Source organism: Pseudochaenichthys georgianus, chromosome 17 (genome assembly GCF_902827115.2).
Source record: "Pseudochaenichthys georgianus chromosome 17, fPseGeo1.2, whole genome shotgun sequence".
In the NCBI taxonomy this organism is placed as follows: Eukaryota; Metazoa; Chordata; class Actinopteri; order Perciformes; family Channichthyidae; genus Pseudochaenichthys; species Pseudochaenichthys georgianus.
Genome location: NC_047519.1, coordinates 6,789,274 through 6,811,117, shown reverse-complemented (window position 1 = coordinate 6,811,117; position 21,844 = coordinate 6,789,274).

Genomic DNA, 21,844 nt, shown 5'->3' with positions numbered 1-21,844 from the left:
CTGACCAAAGCATTGTCACCTATTCTTCATTGTTTAGGACTTACCATCCTTTTGCTATTTTCTCACAGATTGTGCTGTTTTACTGGAAGATCCCTGCAGGAACAGCCAGGTGAATTAGCGTTGTGTAGACGGCAGCATATTTTGTATTGAATGTCAAAGATCAGAATCAGGTTTATTTCCATGAAGCATACAAGTAAATTGTGTTGGTGTTTATTTGTACATCAGAATCAGAAATGCTTTATTTGTCCCGCAGCTGTGGAAATATACAGCGTTACTGCAAGAGTGAAAAACTATGGGGGCCGACATGTGCCAACACCATAGACTGTATATATAAATGGACGTAGTGTCCGTGACGTCACCCATAGGATTCTGCAGAGTTGCCGTGAAGCCCTTAGTAGGCGGAGTCGGCCCCTAACGGCTCGACTGTCACGTCAGAGTCTAATCCCGCCTGCTCCAAATAAGGGCAAAGAGGCGGAGCCGAGGCGGGACCTGCTGCCTCCGAGCTGGAAGTAAACAGAGCTAGCTCAAGCTAAGAAGCTAAGCTAACATGAAATACATGCATACCAAGTTACTGCTAACAGTGTAGTTCCCCTATATAAACGTTACATTCATAATCAAATGAGACAATCTGCAAGAGAATTAGCTATATTTTGTTATTCTTAATGCTTGTCATTCACACGTTGAGAAAAGACGGACTCCACCGCCCGGACCTAACGGAGCCGCAGTGGGCTAGCTCCGGGACGCCGGCTGGAGCTAGCCCCCTGCGGCTCCGTTAGCTCCGGTGGCCCCCACTGAGATAATTGGGTCCCCTATTAACATTTGCTCCCGTTTAGCATTATGAGCGTCATTGTTACAATAGTTGTTATATGTTTCCACACGGACCCTGTTGAGGGGAACACACACCGGAGCAGGCATGTGGATGAAGCCAGGGTGTAAATGTTATGCTACGTTCTATGTAAAAGTTTAAAAAAGTGTAAGCAGCTTCAACTGTCCATTCTTGTAATATGAGAGGCAAGATTGAAACATGGTGGCAGCGGAAATTGGAAACTTGGAAGTAAGAGAGCAGTACAAAAGAAGAAAAAGAAAACAAACTTTTGCTGTGCAGCTAACCAGCTAGCCTGTAGCTAATAACAAGCAGTGGGCTGGGGAAGACGCTCGTCGGTCGGCCATGGAAGGTTTGAAACCCCCATCAACATTGTGTTTGAACCCTGGCAATCTTGCAAAGTCATGGAAATCATGGAAAGAGGAGTTTACACTTTACTTGGAGCTTTCTTTGCCAGAGGCAGAAGAAACAATGAAGGTGAAATTGTTCTACTACCTGATTGGAGAGACTGGTAGAGAACTTTGTAAAACTCTGATGAGTGATGTGACTACAGCCAGGAGGACAGTGAAGAACATCATTGAACAATTCGATGGACATTGCAACCCCAAGGTAAATGAAACAGTGGATAGATATCGGTTTTTCGTGAGAAATCAAGGACAGGATGAAAACATTGATACATGTCACTGATCTAAGAATGTTAGCCAGCACATGCAACTTTGGACAAATAAGGGACTCACTCATTCGTGATAGAATAGTATGTGGCATTATGGATTCAGGACTGAGAGAGAGATTGCTCGGGGAGGACAACCTGACATTGGACAACTGCCTACAGTTGTGCAGGGCTACAGAATTATCACGTGAAAATAGTAGAACCCTTGCAAGACATACAGTGGAGGAGGTGCACATGATGAAACAGACAGCATGGCAGGATAAGAACACAAACACAGTTTCATGCAAATTCTGTGGTATTACACATGAAAGGGACAAGAACAAGTGTCCAGCCTTTGGAAAGCGCTGCACAAAATGTAAAGAAAATCATTTTGCTGTCAAATGTAAAACCACACAGGATAAAGATAAGAGAAGAAGACAAGTACACCAAGTGACTGAACAGGACAGTGAGGAATATGAGGACATCTTGAGTGTCACCACTACAGAGATACTGACAGTGACTGGTAAAGAGGCCGGGGAGGACAAAGCCACGAACAGCCAGCTTTTCGCAGGGATGCTAATCGGCAAGGAGCTGGTGAAGTTTCAGATAGACTGTGGAGCTAGCTTTAATGTCATCCCTGTGAATCTATTGAGCCCTGAAACTCGGCTGGAGAGCACTAAGACAGTGCTGGTAATGTACAACAAGACCAGGCTGCATCCACTAGGCAAATGCAAGGTGAAGGGGAGAAACCCAAGGAACCAAAAAATAGTACCGCCTGGAGTTTGAGGAGGTGAATGAGGACTGTAGACTACCACTAGTCTTGTCACAGTGCAGAAACCTAATGGCAAGCCAAGAATATGTATTAATCCAAGACCACTCAACAAGGCTCTAAAGCGGAGCCATTTCCCACTTCCTACCATTGATGACATCCTTCCAGACCTGTCGAGAGCGAAGGTGTTCACAGTCTGTGATGTCAAACATGGCTTTTGGCATGTGGAATTGGAGGAGGAGTCAAGCTATCTAACAACATTTGCTACACCGTTGGCAGATTTAGGTGGCTCAAGATGCCGATGGGAATCAGCCCGGCACCTGAGATTTTCCAGCGGATGCTGAATCAAGCACTGGAGGGTCTGCTAGGCCTCTACATCATAGCTGATGACGTATTGATCACAGGAGAAGGTGACACACAAGAAATGGCCTTCAAAGACCATGATGATAAATTGAGACAGTTTCTAAGCAGATGCAGAGAAAAGAATATCAAACTGAATGCAGAGAAATGCAGGTTGAGGCAGCAGGAGGTGCCATATATTGGACACCTGCTGACAGCAGATGGACTGAAAATGTACCCCGAGAAGATCAGGGCAGTGAGAGACATGCCAAGACCAACTGACGTGAAGGGTGTACAGAGACTGATGGGCATGGTCCATTATCTCTCTAAACTCTACAAACCCCTGTCAGATGACTGTGAGATTGTGAGACAGCTCACACACAAGGAACATATGTGGGAATGGACAGAAATGCACGAAGAAGCATTCAGCAGGCTCAAGGACAATATAGCCGAAACACCAGTACTGAAGTACTATGACCCACAAGAGGAACTGACATTGCAGTGTGATGCTTCAGAAACGGGGCTGGGAGCAGCACTGACTCAAAAAGGGAAACCTGTAGCATCCGGGAGCAAAAACACAAATGTTCCAAAACACATGCACGGTAATTGTCTTGAGCAACTTGACAACACATGCGCAGTGTTTACTGAAAGCGTTGCATAAACAAAACGCTGCTAAGCTCAACACCCAAGGTAAACGCGGACACTAAAGAGTGACGCACACAGCTGGGACTGGAGCGCTTGCTGATCAGACATCATGACGATGGCAACTGTCATTGGAAACGTAACTAATATGTACGTTTAATCGTCATTGCATGATTCTTTCCGATATTTTAGCAGAATTTCTGGGAAGCTAGCTGACAGTGACAGATGCCAACTTTATAACCCCGAACGTCAACAAGTGCTCCTAAACAGATTAAAGGCAAACATTAAAAGAGTAGGCTAACATATTAAATGTAGAGACGGCCACACATAATGCACCCCATTATTGCAAAGTAAACTGCAAACAAAGTGTATATTGCACATTGCAGTGTTATTGCACACATTGCAACATTCTGTATCTACATCAACACAGTATGAGGAAAAACTACGGAAATATTACTATTATAAAAAGAAAAAAAATTATTTAAGAAATTTTACATTAAAGAAAGAAAATAAATGTATATATTAAAGGTGGGGTAGGTAAGTTTCAGAAACCGGCTCGAGTGCACTAAAATGTGAAAGTACACAGCCGAAAAGAATCCGCCCCTTCCTTCAGACTTCCTTAGAGCACCTCCTCCAACACACATGAACGCGCACGTGACGTCAGCAGACTGGTGGAAGTGGCCGCCTGTTGCTGGCGAGTCATTGAAGTACTGCTGCAATGCACTGCACGCCCAATGACGGCACGCCCAATGAGGGCACGCCCAATGAGGGCACGCCCAATGAGGGCACGGGATGGAAGGCTGACAGAGAGGGCGGCAATCCAATCCTTGATTGGTTGTACTTTTTACAGTATTACGGCTTCCACAGATGACATTTTTTTATGGATTTTTTGTCAAAGCACTTCAGATATTCATTGCTATCAGGATGTTAAGAGCATTCCATGGAATATAACAAAAAGTGTATCTCGAGCCGGTTTCTGAAACTTACCTACCCCACCTTTAACAAGGAATTTAAATATATATATATATAAAAAAAACTAAGTACCGTAATAATATGAAAGAAATATAGTGTATTAAAAAATAAAAACAGTGGATATTGGGGAGTTGTGCAGATGACCATCTCACACACAGTGGCGCCTCCAGACATGTATCATAGGGGTGGCCAAATGGGGCCACTGAAAATCTTGGGGTGGCCAACCAAAACCAAGCATTTAAGTGTTGTAAAAGTATAGACTAGATGAAAACAATGGCAAAGAGAATCACCTACTGATATACTTTGGTTTCTTATTTTACATGTTCTGATACTATTCATCTGAAGTGAATATAATACGGATAGTTAACATTTTACTTCAAACAACATTTAAAAGAACCTTGTTTTGTGTTATGTATACATGTGTTGGTGATTTTTTGTTTTGTTTATTATATATGCTAGTTGTTCTTTCCTTTTTAAAAAGACAAATACAGCTTAATTTAAATAAGTTCCTTTATTGTAAGGCACAACATGTTCAGCATTCTCAACACATACAATACACAAAGCAACACAACATGTTCTTCAGTTACATTCTGTCTCTAGGTTATACATAGTTTTAGAACAAAGCTGTTTGTGTCACACTGGGATCAAAGATGATTGACATGACTTTATTGAATCAAGTTTTAAAACATGACTATTTTATTTCAACAGGACCCAAAAACACAAGGGGTACACAATGGTAAATACATACTGTGATTGAACACAAAAACACCATCTATTATTGACCTTTATAGCAAATTCAAAACATTATAAATGATACAAAACACCACCTTTTAGTATGAGACAGAAAATAGGTGACGAGACATTCTGTTTTTTTAGATTAGGCCACTGTGGTGAGAGTAATACATATAGCTTGTATTCCATTTGTTTTGAAAATGTATATTTATACTTTATAAACAAACTGGTTGCCCTTTTTTAAATTAGCATACAGAACATTATGAAAACAAACTTGACTAATGGCAGGGTTGCCAACTTGGGGTACCTGGCTGGAGTGAGATTTTTATATCATGGGTTTAATTACACATATGCGCACTAAATGGTTCTACTAAATGACTGCTGTCGTGTCAGCAGCGGGACCTTAGGATATATATACAATATATACAAATACACAATATTGGACACAGACTATAAAGGGCACACAGTTTCATTCACTAATGAAAGTCAAACACATGTTTGTTTCCACTGTTTTATTGTGTGCCTGTCGCGATAAGCAATTAATTGACTTATCGTACGATAAATAAAAATGAACTCGATAAATTGCCATTTCCATGAGGATGTGACTAGCAGTTTGAAAGGATGTACTTCAATTAGTATTATATATTATCATTATGTCAGTGGTCTAATATGCTCATACAACGGTGCTGACAATATTATCGTAATAATTTCCGGGAAAATGTATCCAACAAAATTAATTATCGTGAGAGGCCCATACATGAAACACACACACACACACATCTACAGACTCACTCCAAACTGCCAAACATATTAATTAACACACTCTCACTCTCATATACTCTTTGACTCTATTTTGGCCTAGTTGAACAATAAGCAGCAGACTTTTACTTTTTATCATTTATACTGGTTCTTAGATCTGCGCATGCGCAATACGGGTCGGCAGTTGCGAGAGAGTATTTGTGTTGGGTAATCTATGGTCCAATAGGTGTGCTGTGTGTGTATAACCCTTTCTCCTGTCTGCTACTCCCTCTCTCAGCACAAGAACCAGAGGGGGATTCAATGGAGCCTGAATACCTGCACTGAGGACCCTCACCCCTGCACCCTGAGTCTCAACTCTGTGTTTTTAAGGCCTTTCCCTGTTTTTTTTTTGTATTAAACAAAACATTAAGCTACCATACAAGTTTAAGAAGATAATATTGGTTTTTAAAGAATTCAAAGCTATAAAATAAAACAACAACAGGCTCTTTAACCAAGGCACTGTTAGTAACATGTAAACTAGTTGTTCACACTAATCCTAATATTATCACTTAATATTAGCAAATTCTATTTTATTTTTTCAAACATATTGATGTAAATACATACACATATCGATTTGTTGTATAAATATTGCAAATCAAAACCTTTATTCACTAATAATTACCAAAAATCGTAGTTCTATCTCCTGTTATCAATGCATTCACATTGCCCGCCGTGAACTTCCGGGGAACGATCCTCGTCTACATGAACCACGTGACGATAACCGTTTTTGGACTTCCGTTGTCGTAACTCTTCTATCTATATGGCTCTGGGCTAACCCATACAGTGGGGGAGCTCAAATCAGTATTTGCAATGTAATTACATACACACTCCCCTTGACAGTGAAACGCCACACGTGAGGTTTAGATTATTTCCCTGTCTCAATCCAAATGGAACTGTATGAAATAAAAAGGCACATTTGTCTTGTAGTAAATAAAAAGGGCGACCTGGAGCCAATCCTGCAACTTCCCCACAGGTGAAAGACTTGACATGCTGAAAACCCAACCCCTGTAGGGGGTTCTGAGGTTTTTTTAAATACTAACATAAAATACACATTCTGGTACTCTCTTGAGAAGAAAAATAAATACATCTATTACTACACGACATATTTAAAAAATGAATGCCATTTTAGTTTGTTGTTACTGTGTTCTGAAAGCTGAACCTGCTGCTCCTCACAGAGAGAAGAGGGAAGAGGCTGTGAATTACTTTACATTGTGGATAAGGGAGGATAGCCCCCATTGTTCTGTGTGTCAACATGAAAGACAGCCCACACACCTATCAATCATCAAACCGTGGGGTCTTATTTCATTACGTGTTGATTTCTATCAACACGTAATGTTGGATCGATGTATATAGAGATGTACTACAGCAAAAGTATTCTCCGTCGGGACTTCCTGCAACAACACCATGCACGCCGTTATCGTGATTCTGATTGGCCAGAAGACATTATCAAAGATGTTCTATTGAGAAGACGATCACTACGTGACAAAAGTTTTCAAAACCGTTTCTAGTCTTTCGGTATTCTTGTTTTTGGCGTGAGAATAGTTTGGGCAGCGTGAGAGCGTGAGATTGAGAGTGAAAGCGTGTGTCACACGCCAGATGCGTGAGATTTGGCAACCCTGCTAATGGTCGGCTCATAACCTCAGAACACAGAAGAGGAAAAACTGCATAGATTCTCGTTTCATTTTGAAGGAGCTGCAGACCTAAAGTGTGTAGAAGACTTAAATGATTAAAAAGGTCACAATCACATTAATTCAACTGTATTTAGGTTTTAGTTTCACTTTTACAAAACAGAGTTCCACGTGTACTTTCTAGCATGTATGGCCATCTCCTCACTAGCCCTATGCTGCTGCTCCCCTGCCAGCTCTGTCTCTCCTTTACTCATCTTCTTCTTAAAATAAGAAGAGATGTTTGTTGACTTTCTCTTCATTTTCTGCAGATTGACATTACACACAGCAGTGATTAATAGTAGCCTACGCATTACACCAGCCCAGCATACCGACATCAGCTAACATTAGCTTAGCAAGCTAAACTAACGCTAACTAAGACAGCTGCCAAAGTGTGTTTACAGACGAATTATACCTGAAGCCAAGCCAGCCTTTACTGAGCCCCGAGCCTGTTTTCCAGGTCTTCCAGCGTTTTTCTCGTTTAATGCCATTGAACACACATTTTGATGAGAATAACAGCTAAAGGTAAGCATATCTCCGTTTTTGCTACCCTAAAGCTAACACACTAGAGCCTAAAGTGTTGTGGGGCTTAACAGGCAACGAACGTATACGACTTACCTTCTAGAAGTCTGGTGGATTTTTGTCAAATCAGTAGAAAAGTCAGTAGAAAGAAACATTTTGCTGCAACCTGCTGTCTGTGCGAATCTCAGAGTGGTGCTTACAAGTATCAGAGTGGTGCTTACAAGTATCAGAGTGGTGCGCGCGAGTATCAGAGTGTTACCATGGTAACAGAGGGAGAGGGAGGGGCTGCAGTATGAGCGTTGGAAGCTCAAATCAAGCGACTCGCTGGCTGTGTATTTGTTGTTATATATCAGATAAACTACTACGCATACGTGACTGGCGAGGCGGTGTGTGTGGTGGGGGGGGCCAGTGGGGGGGCCAACAAATATATCAGGGTGGCCATGGCCCCCCCTGGCCCCCCTTGCTGGCGCCACTGCTCACACACTGAAAAATAAGTCAGAGTGCATGCTTTAAGGTAACTTTTGAAACCAAAAGAGGTATTTCTCCGATGCCCCAGCGTGGAACAGTCTGCTGGGTTTCTCTGTGTCTCTGGTTCTGCAGGCAGGTTTCCACAGAGGCTCATGGTCAGGGGTTCTCACATTGCTGCACAATGACATGCTGGGATTACTGCACAGGCTGGGGGGGGGCATGCTTCTGGCCTTCAGAGGCATTACAGTGTCAGTGTGTTGGAATGTGCTGATGAGGGGGAGAGGAAGGGGGTGGGCGGGAGTGCAGTGGCACCTCTGTTCCTCTGGTGGGCTCAGCGGGTGTAGATAAAAAAGCATAAGTACAAAGAGTACTTAGTTAAGGTTGGAATTAAGTACCATTTTGAGGAATTTACTTCACTACAGCCTCTAGTTACTTTGCTTTGACTTTAAAAATACATTTATAAAACATGCTGCATTACTTCATATTGAAGACCCTGCATAAAAGATGTATACATACATTCAACATGTTGGCCTTTGGGAGCTCTGTGGTATGACTGGTAAATGGGCCACTTTACTAATGTATTGAGTACTCGATTCTGTTATTGCAGCCTTTTGCTACGTGTAACACACCATTGCTGTGGACAGAAACCATTTCGGTCCACAGCAAGGCATGTTTTTTAAGAAGAAGAAATAAAATAATTGTATTGTATAAAACAAATAGCTTTATTCAATATTTGGGTCGAACTACTGTTAACTTTAGTAATTAGTAGTGTGATAAGCAGGATAATGTGAGTCATACTCAAACTGTAGAATTCCCTCCGTATGATTCCACACTGCTCATCCTGTCAGTGTTCATTTCATAACCAATACAGTATAATTACAGTGAATTAACCCTTATTGACATGTACATACTTTTACTTGGACAATTTACCCAGTATTTTACTATTTAAATATTTTTATTGTAACTTAAATTAAAGATCTTGAACTGCTATCATGACCATTAATGAGTATTTGTAGCAACAATTGCAAAATGTAAACCCCGCCCTTAATTGGAATGTGGATTATATTTTAGACTACAGTATATTGTCCAGCTACATTTTCATTAGAGAATTCATTTATTAAATATTTAGATTTCACAAGGATGTTAGGACATTTGAAGGCTCATTCAACTACATTTCAAGCAATACATTTGTAAAAAAAAAACTTGCAGATTATTTTATTTGCAGATGTAGAATATAACTTGTATGTATAACACATGGACACATTTATTGAAGGGTAAATGTCGCCTTCATTCTGCAATACTGTTATCTTGACCCTGACGTTGACCTGTTCTCCAGTGCTTTGATTCCTGTAGGGGAGAGGGGGGTAAGATGAGTCACCCCTTTATCTAAGGAACTGTGGACATTTGTTGTCATGTGGCCATTAATTCAGGAAGCACCCATCATTTATATTTGGCTGTGATGGAAGAAGAAGAACATGGTAAAGTGGTAAATATGTTTTTTCACAATAAACCATGTTTTGCTTGTCAAAGTACATTTTCAACATGTCAGGTATAATTACTGTGTTGTCAAAGCAAATGTATCCAGGTCAGAAAATATGTATCAAACATGTTGGTTATTTAGCAAGGTGCAAAACCATGTGAAGCATTTAGCTAAAGATTAGCAGGAATGACTAAAATAAATATTTACCCCCAGATGGCTCAAGCCACGTTTACACGGAACCAAAAACGAATCGATGTCCATATCAAAAAAAGTCTTTCGTCCACACGGAATTGGCTCAAGAAACGTGTCCGTCCACACAAGACCACTCGGCCCGCTGGAGACGCTGTAGTACATATGCCGGGCCTGTAAGTGGCGCTGTACTTCCGCCACAGAATACACCAAAATCAGCGAATAAGACCCCCCCCCCCCGAGCACGGTTTGCCATGGTTGCCTGGTTGCCCTTCTGTTTATTCTCCGCGGTGGATTTAGCAACATGTAGTTCATGTAGTTCTCCATGTCCACTTGTTGCTGATGGTTGTGGTAGAGGAGCTGTAGATTTTTCACTAACATCTGTAGCATGGTCAGTACCGTCTGGAGCACGAAGGCAACCCTGTGATCCGCCATTGTTGTTGTTGTTGTTGTTGGCAAAACACATCAGCAATGACGCGGGTGGTGAGCAGGAGAGGTGGGGGAGAGGCGGGGCTTTGGTGTCATCGTTATCAGGAAATGATCGTATAGGACAGTGGTCTGCAACCTTTTTGACCAAAAGAGCCATTTCGCTCCTTTTTCCCAAAAAATTGTTTGTCTGGAGCCGCAAAACATATTTCATAGTTTTTTATTGTTATATCAGACAAAAACTACAGTTTTTTTGCATTTATTAGGCTATGTATTACATGATATAAAACTGTTAACCTCTAATAAGAAACAAATAACTTTTATAAAGAGAATTAAAAATAATACACAGGCCTACTTTAAAATAAATTAAACACAGCACTTGGGGAGTCCTCTGCACATTTGAAGGGAAAAAAAATATTATTAAAATGGGCCCACTTTGAAATAAATAAAACATATAGCTGCACCCTAAAAAGAGTTAAAGGTAGGGTAGGTAAGAATGGAGAAACCATCTCGAGTGCGCTAGAATTTGAAAATACACAACCGGAAAAAATATGCCTCTTCCTTCAGACTTTCTCACAGAGCCCCTCCTCCAACACACACGAACGCGCATATGACCAATGAGGACACGACATAAGTTTGTGCCCAGATGGAAGGCTGACAGGCAGGTAGGCCATCCAATTACTTTAGCCGGGCCGGCTCAGATGCTTTTTACAGCGCTACGGCTTCCAGAGATAAATTTTTGTATGTATTTATTGTCAAAGCATTTAATATATTCATTGCTAAGAGCATTCCATGGAATATAACAAAAAGTGTTTTCTGAAATAAATTACATACCCCATTGAATTATGACTGACGATAATCAGCTGTCTTCCTCTCCCTTGTTGTTCCTCGATACGTAAAGGCTGCACCACCGTTGACAACTTCTCTCTACATATCAGATATACCGGTAAACCAGCATCGTTTGCTGTGAAAGCAGACAACTCTGTCCACGCAGAATTAAATCCTGTGTTCCTCCGGTACTTTTTCTTTGATTTATCCATAGTTCGCTCATCAAGCCGGGGGTCAGGTTATTCGCCTCCAAGAAAAGGCGCTCGCGCGGGACCGGAGCAGGATGTGACGCATATTTTTAGTTGACCTAATTAAAACCGTTTTGTTTTTTATTTATGTGTCACAGTATCACCCTCAAAATACAACATACGAAACATTATTTCAACCATCCAACAAAATATAAATAGTCCTAACAAATACTTTTATTTTATTTCCTTCTTATTTTGTCCAAGCTCAAGGGAGCCAGAGCAGAGGGCTTAAAGGGCCGCATGCGGCCCGTTGGGCCGCGGGTTGCCGACCCCTGTATAGGATGTACACCCGGAGCAGTTTGGCCCCCCAGAGCGTTTCGTCCGCAGATCTACCCACCTTGGGAGCCGTTATCGTTTGAGGGTTCCGTTTCCGTGGTTCCGTGATGGCCTCGTGTAGACGAACCGTCCATACGATAGAGAACTGTAGCGGATACAACCCGTTTCGTCTCCGTGTAAACGTGGCAATCAATGTACCCCTTGATGCGGATCAACTTACCCCTTAGATGGGGCAAGTTAATCCAATCGTTTTTGAGAGGTCATATTTTCATGGCCCTTGATAGATGCATTGTTTTGATTTTGATTGACAGAAGACATGCTGAAGTAAAGGTTGTTGTTGTCATTTGACTTCTATCAAATGTTTCCTTGCCTGGAGGAACACATAACTACAGATTGGCTCATCTTACCCCACTCTCCCCTATGTTATAATCTTTGGCACAATGTCCGAGTATAATACAATTCTATATGCATTACAGCACAGCAGAATATGTTCCTCGGGTTGCACTATACAACAATTCAAAGTGCACCGTGACTTATCAGAGGAACATCTGCTGTAGTGAGCAACAGTGTGTAGTTCACTGGGAGGCCTCAGAGTCACACTGAAACTTACGTCAGTCCATAGCTGCTCCTTAAAATAACCTTTTCCCTTCCATCACAGCAATGCAACGTTACATCAGTCAGCGTCACACCCTGCAGTCACACACACAACCTTTCACACACAGAGGCTGAAACAAGACTCTGCTGGGCCCTTTCCGCCATTATCTGTAGGAGCAGTTTTATCATCCTGTCATAAAGTAGTGTTTATTCAAGCGTCCTTTATATTGTCCATCAGACTTCATCAGTGCTGCCTGTGTGTTGGATGTAGGCGTGCATGTGACCTCATAACGTTTAGATCAGTGGTTCTCAACTGGTGGGTCGCGACACACTATTGGGTCGCGACCCGTATCGAGTGGGTGGCAGATGTGTGAGGTGAAGAAAAATTAATAAATAATAATAATTCTTTCAATTTTTTTTTTTTTTGTGGAAAAAGTCAACTTTTATTTTGAAGGCCCGATGTTCTAACGCTGTGCATGCAGTAGGCGTTGGAGTGGAAGTACCCGAGACCATAAACGGTTTTGAAAACTTCTGTCACGTAGTAATCATCTTCTCAATAAAACATCTTTGCTGATGTTTTTTCGAGTCTTCTGGCCAATCAGAATCAAGATTGTAGCCGGAGTCCCCACGGAGAATACTTAGCGGTAGAACTCTTCTTTATACATCCATGGGTACAACTTCAGATAAAAATGACCACGTAATGAATATGACCCCCGGTTTGATGATTGACAGGTCACAGAACAATGGGGGGCTATCTACCCTTACCCAGAATTTAAAGTAATTCACACAGACTATCTCCTCTTTGCTTTTCTCTCTGTGTGGAGCATCAAGTTCAGCTGTCAGAAACTAAGTGACAAACAAACAATGGCAACATATTATTAATATGTCGGGTAGTAATAGATTTATATATTTTCTTCTCAGAGTGTACCAAGAATGCGTAGTTATATGTTAGTATTTCTAAAATAGGGAGAATCCCCCCAGACCCCCCTGCTGGGGTTGGGTTTTCAGCATGTCACGTTTTTCACATGTGGTGGATTTGCAGGATTGGCTCCAGGTCTGCCTTTTTATTTTAAAAGCATACTTTTATTTCATTACATTTCATTTTATTTGTCCCGCTCATGGTACGCATACCCAAATGTACAATAATTGCCAACAAATCATGTCCTCTATAAACTACGGTGGCCCTGAAGTGCAAGACACCACAGCATTTCACAAAACACAACAGCATTTCACAAAACACCGCAGCATTTCAGATTGGACGGAAAGGTTATTCCTTAGGGAGGAACACTTCTTGTTTGTGATTGGACAGAGATAGCCATAGAAGCACTGCTGTGATTGGTTGTTTTTGCTGCCAGTCAAGAAATGACGCTTCGCGATTGGCCCAACACATCAGCCGTTAGCTGTTAGCACACACTCAGAGCTCACAGCTTCCTCATATCTGTTCAGAAACTGTTCAACATATACAAAACTCAGACTGTCTATGTCATGGCTAATACAGTCGCGGCTTTATTTAATGTCTGTATTATGTTGTTGTGAGTGTGGACGGAGCAGCTACAGGTTAGTTTAGCCTGATGGATCCGATTCCGATAGGATTTACTGGAGATACGGCCCCGCCCCCTCTCCAGCGTCTTGTTTGAATGACAGGAGTAAACACAGAGTTAAGGCTTTATTAATTCATGTTTTTTTAAGGGGCGTATCTCCATGTAAATACTTTGGTAGACCACCCAATATTCGCATCGCTCTAATCGCTCGAGTTTCACCGCGGCTGTCAGCTGTGTTTGCTCCTGACATTCAAACAAGACGCGCTGGAGAGGGGGCGGGGCGTATCTCCATGTAAATCCTATGGGAGATACCAACTACAACAACATGAACATATTTTACCGTGATTAAATTGTAATACACGTTTCTAAATTATGCCGACGTAACAACATACTGATACCGGTTAGTAAAAACCATGAATTAATGCTTTGACAAGTCTGCAGACAGACGGCAGAGAAACACCTTTTAGAATGCTTGTTCCCTGAATGGAGCTTGGCTAAGCTAACGCTATATATGCTCCGACCGTCCACACTCACAACAACGGCCTACAGACATAAATAAACCAGCGACTGTATTCTCCATGACACAGACAGTCTGTGGTTTGTACTTGTTTAACTTTTGTCTAGTTTCTGAACAGATCGTATCTGTCCCCGGCTGTTTGAAGAGCAAGCATGTGAAACAAAAGACAGCATTTACCTGTTTGCATCCAGCTAGCCATGTGAGAAGCCTTGTTGATACGTTTTGGTCCTTTTTCACGAGCTTGCTGTGATATATAAAAATCGGGTTGGTCCGGTCCAAGGTCTTTAAGTATCAATTTATCTCCCAAACTTCTCCTTTCAAAAGGATTGGAGAGTAGCTCTTGGGCGGACCGAGGTTCCGGCGACTCCACCTGCACACCATTCTCATCCAAATACTGCGTCACCTTGGTCACTCACGAGTCTAAAAAAACAACTCACGTCAACGCACGTAAGCAACATGGGCGCCAACGTGAGCGCCCACGCTGTTTCGCTCGGGGGCTCTGCCCGGTAAGGATAAACTAATGCCATGGGCAAGGCCAGGCAGGAAACATGTGACTTATCAGTAACTTTAGACATCGTAACACAATTTTAAACGAGATTGTATTGTAGATTATACTTTTTTTTAATTTAATATATATCTTTTTTTAATTTTGTATCTGGCAAGAGGTGGGGCGGCGCCCCTATGGGCCGGCCGCCACTGCTGTCAATGCAAGGAAGCTGCACTGTCCGTGGTCCTGAACTACAAATGATAAATGTAACATTTCAGCATTGAAAATAAATAATAATAATAAAATAAATAATAAATGTGCTATTATAAATATTTTTGCCGACTTAAAAATTAGTGAGATACATGTGCCTGTCGGGTTGCGCAGATCTTTTTAATCCTTGGTGGCACTGAGGAGAGGGCCACTCGCAAGTCCTGTTCAACAGAGAGCCGTGCCCTCCTGTTGTTCATGTAAACCAGATAGAGAACGCCAACTCACCCAGGCAGGAAGTGGGAAAAAGAAGAAGTTGCTCAATCGCGTGGTGGGAGATGCTTGGGTACTCCGATGCAGAAGCCAACCAAAACTGATCCAGTGGGAGCTCACTAAATTTGAGTTTCAGTGTGCGGTCCTCACGGAGCTCTGCGCACCTCCTCTCTCTCTTTCATAGTGAGCTTTTCTGTTGAGGATTCCTGGTGGAATGGGTCTCGGATCCAGTCATAGTCCTCGATGTCAGCCACACGTGGAAAATAGCGCTCAAAACCTCTCTTTTAAGGTCTGAATGTGTTCGGCATATACAGCGCGCTCCCTAGCTGCTGATGCCAGCGGGAACATGTCCATGGAGCCCTGTTCCAAAGCCTCGCGCCACAGGAGAAGTTTTCCCATAAACCCCAGAATCTTGTCTGTGGATGATAAATGTTTTCATTCCTGCCCTGAAGCTTGGCGTTTAAACTCATTGAGATGCCCAAATATGTCTGCGAGGTAAGCCAGCCTGGCGCACCACCTCTCATCCGCGAGCTTGTCTTTATGTGGGACAGCGTGTTCACGTGCAAACTCCAAAAGCTCTTCCCGAAGCTCATAAAGACGGGATAGGACTTCCTCCCCCGTGACAGCCAACGTACCTCTGTGTGGAGGATCAGGCTTTGGGGTGGTCGGCTCCCATCTCGGCCGCCCAGCTGGGAGAAGAGGCGAGATTGCAGGGGCCTTGATTTGATGAAATTCACCATCTGCACAGCCTGATTCAGCAGCTCAGTCGACTCCGGGGGCATGGTGTTGGCAACTAATGCCTCTCGATGCGAAATGCAGTGGTTTGTCACGATATGTGGGTGTTGTGCTCTCACCTTGGCAATACATCCTTTCACTCTCCCCGTCATGCTTGCCGCACCATCTGTTGCAAAGACCGACGCACATATTCCAGGTCAGACTGTTCTCTTTTAAATAGTTATTAGTTACCCTGAATATTTCTTCTTCCGTAGTATGGCTTTCCATTTCTTTGCAGAAGAAAAACGTCTCTTTGATAGAGTCAGCATCAACATATCTGACATTTGCCAGAAGTTGGGCAGCCCCACTTATGTCAGTGGATTCGTCTATTTGTAGGGAAAATCTGCCGCTCGCCTGCAGTTTTTCTCTGTCAATGTTGCTCAATGTCTTCTGACATGTCGTCGATGCTTCTTTTAATTGTATTATCAGACGACGGCACTTTGGATAGCTCATTTGCGGCATCTGGACCCAGCATGATACCTACATTTTTTTTGCAAGCTGGGAGGATGAGTGTCTCCGCTATTGTGTGAGGTTTCTTCTGCTTTGCAATGAGCTCCGCTAGCATGTAACTAGCCTCCATTGCCTTTCAGACACTTTCACACAATCCAACAAACGGTCTTGCTGCCTCTGGTTCAGATCCCGCGCTCTTTTGAAGTAGGGCCAAGTTTCTCTGGACATGGAAGGGATGTTTGGTTTCCAAGTGCCTCTTCAGCTTGCTTGGAACCATGTTCGCATTAGCTAACTTCTCCCGACAGACGACGCACTCGGGCTGAGGATCGTTGACATCCCCGGTCCAACTGAAGCCATAAGACAGGTACTTTCATGATACTGTCTGCTGACAGTTTGGTGGGTTGTCGGCAGTCTCTGCCCTGGTGGTTGGTGGTTTTCCTCGGCACAGAAAGCGCTCCATTTTCCCTCTTGCGTGTTTCTCTGTTTTAATGTTGTCCTTCAGCCGTTGATGTGTCACGGTCCCACCTGTGCAACTGCGTTAACAGCGAAATATGGGGTTCTGTGAGGATTTTTTTTTAAAGAATTGTTTTTAGGCATAGAGTTTGCCTCTGTATTATGAAATGAGTGCATACAAAGTACTGATATAGTAAATAAAAAAATTATTATTTTGTGTAGTGTATATTGCAATAATAACATAATGGTTGTCACAAAATCCCACGGCACACCTGGACTTGCCTCACGGCACAGCCGTTTGGGAACCACTGGTCTAATCAACCGCCAGGTTTTAAAGACAGCCGGTTTGTGCCGCGAGCCCTGTTGCCTAATAACCGACAGGCTATGAGGCAACCGCTTATGTCATCCGGAGGAGAGCTCTCCTGAACCGGGGGAACAGGGAGATCTCATTAGGCGGCTGCCTTTCCGATGATCTCCGGGAGTTCCTGGAGAATACCGCCTATACGGCAGAGCCGAGATGGCGGATAGTGCCGGCAGCCGAACCTATAGGCTCGGCTTGCCGGGCTGACACCGGGCCCCGCCCTGTCTCCCCCGTCCGGAGGAGAGGGAGGATGGGGCCGGGGGGAACCACATGGTGATCCGTGAATGGAGGGGAAGGAGTCGCCTGACTGCTGCCCGCCACTCGGATCCAATAATCAAGGGCTTGGCCAACCACCCCCGGCCGCAGCCGCGAGAGCGTTTCGCTCTCTGCTGTCTGTGGGCCAGAGGGAGAACGGACACAATGAGTGCACGACACCTGGGGATTGAGAGCCGCGTTTGCGTGCTCCATCCCCGGCAGGACTCACCTGTATCGTCTGTGTAAAGCCACTTCCTCCTCCTGGAGCGAGCCAGCCACAGCCGGTCGTAATTCATATGTCGGCTAACCCCGAGCCCCGCCCTGTCTCCCCCGTCGGAGGAGAGGGAGAATGGGGCCAGGGGGAAAGGTTTGCTTTCTAGTAAAACAGCTCTGAAAAGAGCTTGTGCCTGTACAGTGCTTCTGCAACGGAGTGCTGAAGAAAAGTGGGAGCAGTTGGACGGGCCATCTTCCTATTTATACGGAAGTGAGGCCGGAGGTGGGGCCCACGTCATAGGTGGGGGGCGTGGGATTAAGTCTGTCAGTGCTGCACACGTGCAGTGGGATTACCCAATAGCGATAGCCTTAGAGGGCGAAGCCTCATACGAAATAGAACAGACATCACATCAAAGACATCAAAAACATTTAGCAATGCAGGACCAGAGTACATATAGACTTATTCACATTCTGCTTCATATAGTCCCATCTTTCTTCATTTATACAATTTCTTTAATTGAAAAATACAAATACAATTCTTTAGATCCTTTTGTTGAGAATTCTACAATTGTATACCAACCACCGAAATACACATTTGCTTAAGGATGCTTAAAGTTTAATTTCCTTCTGTGGTCTTCCTTGTCTGATCCAAAAACAAACAACTGTTGTAAATATGCTGGTAACATTCTGCTTGTTGCCCTGTGCATTACTGATGATGTCTGCAGCTCAGCTATGTCTTTGAGTTTCAAGAGTCCTGACTTAAAAACAGTCTGTTGGTGTGTTCTCTTGAGTCAGCTTTATGAATTATTCGTACTGCCCTTTTCTGTAATATTGACAATGGCTTTATGTTGCTCATACAGTATACGTGTTGCCCCACACTTCTATACAATAAATGAAAAATGGCAAAATAAGTGAACAGTACAACATCCTCAATTGCCTTGTAATCTAGCAAATACTTTGCCTTGTTTAGAACAGAAATATTCCTAGACACTTTGGTTTAACATGTATGTGTGATTTCCATGTCATGTTTTCATCCAGCGTCACACCTAAGAATCGAAATTCAGAAACCCTTTCAATAAAAACTCCATCAATGGACAGTGAAATGTTTTCATCTTTTTTTCTATTAGCAAAAACCATAAACTTCGTTTTATTCAAATTTAGGGTTAACTTATTTTCATCAAACCATCTTTTAAGTTTGATCATTTCATGTCCAATACACTTTGCTTTAAGTCATCTCCTGAACAAAATACATTTGTGTCGTCTGCAAACAACACAAATTGCAATAATGTTGACGTTTAACATATGTCATTGATGTACAAAATAAAAAGTTTAGGCCCTAAAACCGAGCCCTGCGGGACACCACATTCTATGTTCATACACTCCGATTTACTACCAGCAAATTCTACATATTGTTGTCTGTTATCTAAATAACTTTTTAACCAATCTAGAACTACTCCTCTCACACCGTATCTATGAATAATTTAGAAATTAATAGGTAATGGTCTATGGTGTCAGATGCCTTTTTTAAGTCAATAAATACACCTATTGTGTATTTCTTTCTTTCTATAGCTGATGTAATTTATTCTGTTATTTTCATTAAAGCTAAAGCTGTAGATCGATTTTTCCTAAATCCATACTGACTCTCACTCAATAAAATTATCAATTTTCTGGACAAACAATTTCTCAAGGACCTTTGAAAATTGTGAAAGCAAGGACACTGGTCTGTAGTTAATAAATTGGCTTTTGTCCCCTGTTTTAAAAAGTGGGATAACTTTAGCTATTTTCATGCTATCTGGAAAACTACTTTAGTTCTGTGAAGGGATATAAGGGATATAAGGGATGTACTTCACTTTAATTAATATTGTATGCTGTAAAGCGTATATATTACAGCATGATTTTCTGTGGAACAGATTTGAGTGGTTCAAAATGTTGGGTCGCGATTTATTGACCAAGGAAAAAGTGGGTCCCGAGGCCTGACCAGTTGAGAACCACTGGTTTAGATCATGAACCTGACATGTTTAAAGGAATGGTCCACTCATTAGATAATTAATCAAAACTTCAGTATTTAGTGAAACATTATGTTTAAACCATACCCTGAAGAAATCAGCGATATTCCCCGGTAAATAATGATTTTATAGCTCTTTTTTATCAAAACCTGTATATTCCGTCTGGCCGCCGCCATTTTTGCCATTTTCAGTAGTCACGTGATGGTCGTGACGTCATCCATGCGTTCACTTTGTCAACACACGGAAACATGGCGGAGTATTTGAGTTCGGACTCGTCAGCAGAGGAAGAAGTTTTGACCAATGTGAAGAGATTGGATGGGGGAATCAGTATGACAATACGACACCCTCTGTCCTAAGACCCTCACATCGTACAAGGAAACACTTCCGAAGAAAACCCCCAGTTTAAAGGGAACATGGGAGAAACCTCAGGGAGAGCAACAGAGGAGGGATCCCTCTCCCAGGACGGACAGACGTTCAATAGATGCCGTGTGTAAATTGAAAAGATAATCCATTTGCAACATAGGTAGTCCAAATGTTTGGAAATGCATGTGTGTATAATAGGAAGATGATATAAGATACTATATGTATGCATGTAGTACCACCCTTGCTAGCGATTCCCTCTCTAGTTTAGCATACTCAGCTTCGTTGTCCCTGGCCATAGAATCACGATTTTATGGAGCCGGAAAAACTGGGGGGAAATACACACTAGCCGGTACTACGCTATATGGAAAGGCCACCAAAAACTGTCCTGGCCTGGACGTTAAAACGGGGCTAGCCGCTGCAATGGAAATGCGCTATAACATACCTTATTCTTACTCCGAGCACTACTTCTGCTCCTCCGTCGCTTCACACTTGCAGAGGGCGATTTCTCTACTGGCCGAACTGGTGTCCTGGTCGGTGATGACACCAGATTGATTGATTGATTGATTGAAAAGTTTATTAACAGCTTGTATATTGGGTACAGTACAGTACAGCTCAAAAAATCCAATTGTTAAGGGGATGCAGACCAGAGAAAGACTTTCGTCTTGTTTACATCAGGGTCCCCCATTTCCAATTCATCATATCAAGACCGATGGTACTGCATCTCCATTGAGTAATGGTTGTTCTTTAAATCCCATGTTATGTTTTTATCATACTCTCAGAGTAGTCGTCCGGAAATTTGAAATGTTCGCTGCCTACATGAGCCTGTAAATCTCTCGGTTCGGGCCGGCCACATTTCGCTAGCCACTGCCTCCGAATGTACTTCTTACGCTTACCTTTTGGCAACAGATGGAACCGAGCATTCCGTGGATTGTTCCTATCAGAATTGTGGCAATGTTTCGCGATACAGTGAGGCATATTTGAAGAGAGAAACTACAGTAAATAACATGGAGATCAACGTGTCTTCGAAAACCAAACGCATGGTTTACGTCACGTCCGGAAAATGGCGGCGCCCACAGTGTTGATGTTATTTCGGTATATAATCAGTTTAAAATCACTGATAATGTCGTCGGATTAAAAAAAAAAAAAAAAGACTGGCAGAGACTGGTCTGTTTTATCGGATGATAATTATTTAAAAATGAGTGTCATGAGCATACCATTCCTTTAATGTGTCAGTAATTATGTTAGGAAACGATAGTTACGTCTGCAACTACGGTTCTATGAGTCCCGGATGAAAGGAACAGATCCTCTGACGACACCGGCAGATATAGCCGGTGTCACGTGGGTCACAGGTGACTTTGTTGTTATTGATACTCGAGCTGCGCATGCGCGCGATGGACATATCCGGTGCTAAAGCACCACCTCTGATGGTCAGTAGGGACGAAATAGAACAGACACATACACACAAGTACTATACTTGTAACATTTTGTAACATTTTGAGAGACTTGCACTTTACTTGAGTATTTG